Source organism: Pteronotus mesoamericanus, unplaced genomic scaffold (genome assembly GCF_021234165.1).
Source record: "Pteronotus mesoamericanus isolate MK-2021 breed Mesoamerican mustached bat unplaced genomic scaffold, CSHL_Meso_final contig_94, whole genome shotgun sequence".
Taxonomy (NCBI): Eukaryota; Metazoa; Chordata; class Mammalia; order Chiroptera; family Mormoopidae; genus Pteronotus; species Pteronotus mesoamericanus.
In genome coordinates this window covers 46,827,462-46,832,739 of record NW_026555285.1, presented here as the reverse complement: position 1 = coordinate 46,832,739, position 5,278 = coordinate 46,827,462, and positions in this window count along the sequence as shown.

Sequence of the window (5,278 nt, the reverse complement as noted above, 5' to 3'; positions counted from 1 at the left end):
CGCCCCCTGGCGGCGGGCGGGGACGGAGCGGCAAGCGGGAGCCCCGGGGAGCGCGCAGGCCCGAGGGTCCCCAGAGACGTGTAGGCGTGTTTGGCGCGCCCCCTGGCGGTCGCTCACCGATGGACGGCGGGGACGTCCACCCCATCCTTTGCCCGGCTGGGACATAAACCCAGACCTCACAAGGGACTTTGATGGACCCCAGACCGTAGCTTGGACTTTCTTATTGTGCATTATTTCTACACATCTCTGCCGTTTTTTCTTGTCAGTTTTCAGCATGTTGCCATGTACAGTAAAGGCTGTCAATAATAACTTTTTTCCCCAAATGAATAGTCATAGCCTGAATTGCTTTTACACATCTGGAATGTACACTGACATTCCTGATTTAATGTGTGGTTTTGATTGAACATGTAGCCAGAGCACTCTATTCCGTGTTCTCATAGCATGCCCTGCAAGCCTTAGCTCTTTCCCTTATAGTTACTAAACCCCTGAGGCAGCAAGAAACAATGGTCATGCCTTAATGGTCATAAAATAGGTGTTTTGTTAACCTAGAGATAACATTGTGGCCTGAGTTGTATTTCAGCTCCTGACCCCTAAAGCTGAAAGGCCCTCAAGCCACATCCTCATGAAACCAAGCTGAACAACACAAAAGCTCATCTCAAGACCTGAAATAATGATTTACTTCCCTTACCTCACTCTTTAAAAAAAAAACTTTTAATTACAGTTGACATTCAATATTATTTTATATTAGTTTCAGGTGTACAGCAGCATGGTTAGACATTCATATAATTTATGAAGTGATTCCCGTACTAAATCTAGTATCCACTTAGCTCCATACATAGTTATTACATTATTTTCCTTGGGCTGTACTTTACACCCACATGACTATTTTGTAACTATCAATTTGTACTTCTTAATCCCTTCATCTTTTTCACCCAGCCCCCTAACCGCCCCTCCTATCTGGCACCTATCAGTTTGTACTCTGTATCTAAGAGCCTGTTTCTCTTTTGTTTGTTCTTTTTTTGTTTGTTTGTTCATTAAATTTCACATATAAGTGAAATCATATGGTATTTGCCTTTCACTGTCTGACTTATTTCACTTAGCATAATGTCCTCTAGGCCCAACCATGCTGTCGCAAATGGTAAGATCTCATTCTTTTTATGGCCAAGTAATATTCCATTGTAGATCTGTACTGCCCATCTTTATCTAATCATCCATTGATGAGCAGTTAGGTTGCTTCCATATCTTTGCTATTATAAATAATGCTGGCTACGTGAGCACTTGAAAAGAATCTGTATTCTACTGCTGGGGCGTGAAATGCTCTAAAAATATCAGTTAAGTCCATCTGGTCTGATGTGTCATTTAAGGCCACTGTCTCCTTTTTGCTTTTTCTGTCTGGAAGATCTATCCATTGATGATAGTGGGGTGTTGAAGTCTACTCCTGTAACTTTATTACTGTCGATCTCTCCCTTTATGTCCATCAATATTTTCTTTATGTATTTAGGTGCTCCTATATTGGGTGCATAAACGTTTACAAGGGTTATATCCTCTTGTTGGATTGATCCCTCTATCCTTATGGAATGTCCTTCTTTATCTGTTACTACAACCTTCATTTTTAAAGTCCAGTTTGCCTGATATAAGTATTGCTCCCTCAGCTTTTATTTTAATTTCTTTTTGCATGAAATGTCTTTTCCCATCCCTTTCAATCTTTGTGTGTCCTTTGACCTGAAGTGGGTCTCTTGTAAACACAACATATATGGATCTTGTATTCTGACCCATTCAGCTACCCTATGTCTTTAGGTTGGAGCACTTAATCTATTTACATTTAAAATGATTATTGGTAGGTATGGAGTTATTGCCATTTTATTACTTATATTCATGTTCTCCCACCCCCCTTCTTCTTCTTATAGAGCCCCTTTAGCATTTCTTGTAATACTCAGTGTTTTCTGCTACCGTCTTCCAAATAACCGATTCAGTCCTCTGCTTCATCCAATCTGCTCTTGATTTCTTCTATTCATTTTAAATTTTATGTATTTTTTCAATTACACTTTACATTCAATATTATTCTGTATTAGTTTCAGATGTGCAGCAAACTGATTAGAAAATCAATCGCTTTATTATAGAGTGACCTCCCCCAATGTATCAGTCCCAACTGGCTCCACACACAGCCATGACGATGTAGTGTATTCATTTCAGTTATTGTCTTCACTTCTGATTGGTTTATTTTTTATTATTCTATGTCCTTTTTATGTTTACTACATCTTTATTGAGTTCCTTGAGAATCCTTACAACCAGTGTTTTGGTGGATTGCTTGCCTCCATTTAATTTAACTCTTTTTCTGGTGTTTTCTTTGTCCTGTTCTTTCATGTGGGACATGTTTCTTTATCTCCCCATTTGGGCTGCCTCTCTGTGTTTCTTTCTATATATTAGTTAGATCTGTTACATCTCCCAGTCTTGTCAGGGTGGCCTTCTATCGAAGGTGCTCTGTGGGGCTCGGTGGGGCAGTCTCCCTGATCACCTGAGCCGGGTGCTCCTGGAGTGTCCCTTCTGTGGGTTGCATGTTGCCCCCCTGTTGTAGTTGAGTCTTGACTGCTGTTGGCATGTCAGTGGGTGGGGCTGAACCTCGGGATGACTGGCCAAGTTTTGGCCACAACCACAGCATATGAGCTGCTGCGTGGGCGCTGATTCCACAGAGCAGGACCAGCCCCGAGGGCCCTGATGCCTGCCGACACCTCCTCTCCAGCAACCAGCAGTCTTCAGAAACCACCTTTCTCGACCCACCTATGTGGCAGGGAAAACTGCGAATTACCGAACATGTGCTCCCCTTGCAGGGAACTTCTGAAGCTCCGGGGCCTCTTACCTCATCTCTCCTCAGGATGCCATGTACACCTCATGTTCCCTTTCTGTCTGTGAGTCGCTTAGGTATCTGACTCTCATGTGTGTGGGGTTCCTGTGGGCACGAAACTAACTTGGCTTTTCGCTCGTCGTGCTGTCTCATGCTGATTTGATTATTCAACCAACGAAAAGAAGCAGAGGTCAGAAGGGGAACTTTTCCCTTTCCACACACTACTGTTCATTTAAGGGGCTTATGATTACATTTGACTTTATACGTCGGTGCGCATGGGGTTCCCTCCACCCTTAGGCAGGGCAGTCTATGAGGGCCTCATCTGGAACGGACTAGCAGGTGTGGTCCTTGTCAAGGGCATTTTACAAGCCCTGTGCAAACGAATACGAACACTTGGCTGAATGGGTGTTGAGAGAATATGAACATCCAAATGAAACTTTAAAACCTAAAATTGAGTAAGTTATCAGAGAGGAACGAGGAAACAAACAAACAAAAAAACACTCAGGACCAAGTAATTTCACAAGCGAATTCTTTGAAACCTTGACAGAATAAATGATTATTTTACCACCTAAACTTTTCCGGAGCGCAAAGAAAGTTTCCAAATTTTTTTTATGAAGCCAGAAAAAATGATTCTAAAACCCAATATAAATGCTCTAAGAAAGTATAGAGAGAGGGGTCACACATAAATATGAATGCAAAAATCTTATATAAAGTATTTACAAAAACAAATAAGCAGCATATTAAAAGAATGCTATAGCACAGTTCAAGTGGAGTTTATTCAAGGAGTGCAAATACAATTCAACATAAGGAAATCTGCATACAAAATTTAACTAATAGATCAAAAAAGAAAAATCAAATAATCATCAAAGTGTAATAAAAAGATATTTGACACAATTCAACATCCTCAATTTTAAAAATATCTTAGGGACAAATACTTTCTTAACATATTAAGAACCTTGTCCAAAAACTGACTTGGGCACTAAATAGCAATTTCTTTCTTTCCTTCCTCTCTTTTTCCTTTATTTAGTCAGGTATAATTTACATACAATAAGCATTTTTAAGTCTGTAATTTGATTCATTTTGACTACAATCATGTAACCACAATCACATATAGAATGTTTTCGTCACCCTGAAAGGTTTCCTCTGGCCCCTTTGCATTCAATTTCCTCCCCCAACTTCTTGGCCTCTAAGGACCACTGTGCTGCTTTTTTTATCACTATAATTTTGCCTTTTTCTAGAATTTCGTGTAAATGGAATCATGAGGGTTACAGTCCTCTGTATCTGGCTTAAATGTAACCCATATCTTTATAACTTGTCCAGTTGTCTCTTTTTATTGCTGAATAGCAAGTAGTCAATTATACGGCTCTACAACAATTTAGCCATTCTTCAGCTGGTGGAAAACTGGTTACTGTCTGCTTAGTTCATATTTACTGTGTGCATAGGCAGCTGCTCCAATACCAGTTTTTGGAAAGCTCATTCTGCTCCGCCATTGAGTTGTCTTAAAAACTTTGTAGAAAACTGACTGGCCATCGAGACTTGAATATACAGGGTGGGGCAGAAGGAGGTTTACCGTTGTTGGTATGGAAAATAATAAAATAATTAATACTCAAACAAGAATAAACCGTGTGTTTTGTGGACTCACAACTGGAACCCTCCTTTGGCCCAGGATACATTTCTGGATCTCTGTTGCATTCTGTTGATTTGTTGTTCTTTACACCTATGCCACACTGTCTTGATGACCGTGGCTTTATCACACATTTTGAAATCAAGTAGTGTTAGTCATCCAATTTAGTTCTCTTTCAAAATTGCTTTTCCTCTCTAGATCATTTCCACTTCCATTTAACTTTTAGAATCCAATGGTAATTTCAATAGAAAAGCCTTCTAAGGGTTTTGATTTGGATGCAATTGAATAGGTCACCTTGGGAGAACAAACATCTTAATACACATCTTCTGATCCATACACATAATCTTTATCTTCATTTATTTGGGTTTTCATTTCTCTCGGCAACATTTCGTCCTTTTCCACAGAATGATTTTGCCAGAACCTCCTCACTTCCGAACCCAATGGTTCCCTTCAATTCCAACCCTACCTGACCTCTTTAGCCCCCAACACCGGACCATTCCCTCTTTCTGGAGGTTTCTCCCCCCACGCAATTTGTGTCCTCGGGCAGTTCCCGTTTCCCTCTGCCCCCTGCACTGCCCGGCCCTGTTCTCTCACAGGTGCTTTCCCTGTTTCCCGTGACGCCAGGAAGGGCAGCTAGAGCTGATCATCAGTACTCCTGGTGACCACGGGTTCACGGCCGGCTGTCTTGGTGAAGCCCTGCTCTGGAAGTCTTCTCTTTGGATCTTTTCGAAAACAGTCTGCCTTCCTTCCAATAATTATGGGAAGATGTCTTTAAAAAGTTACCATTCTAGGAATCGGTGAGCCTGGTGCTT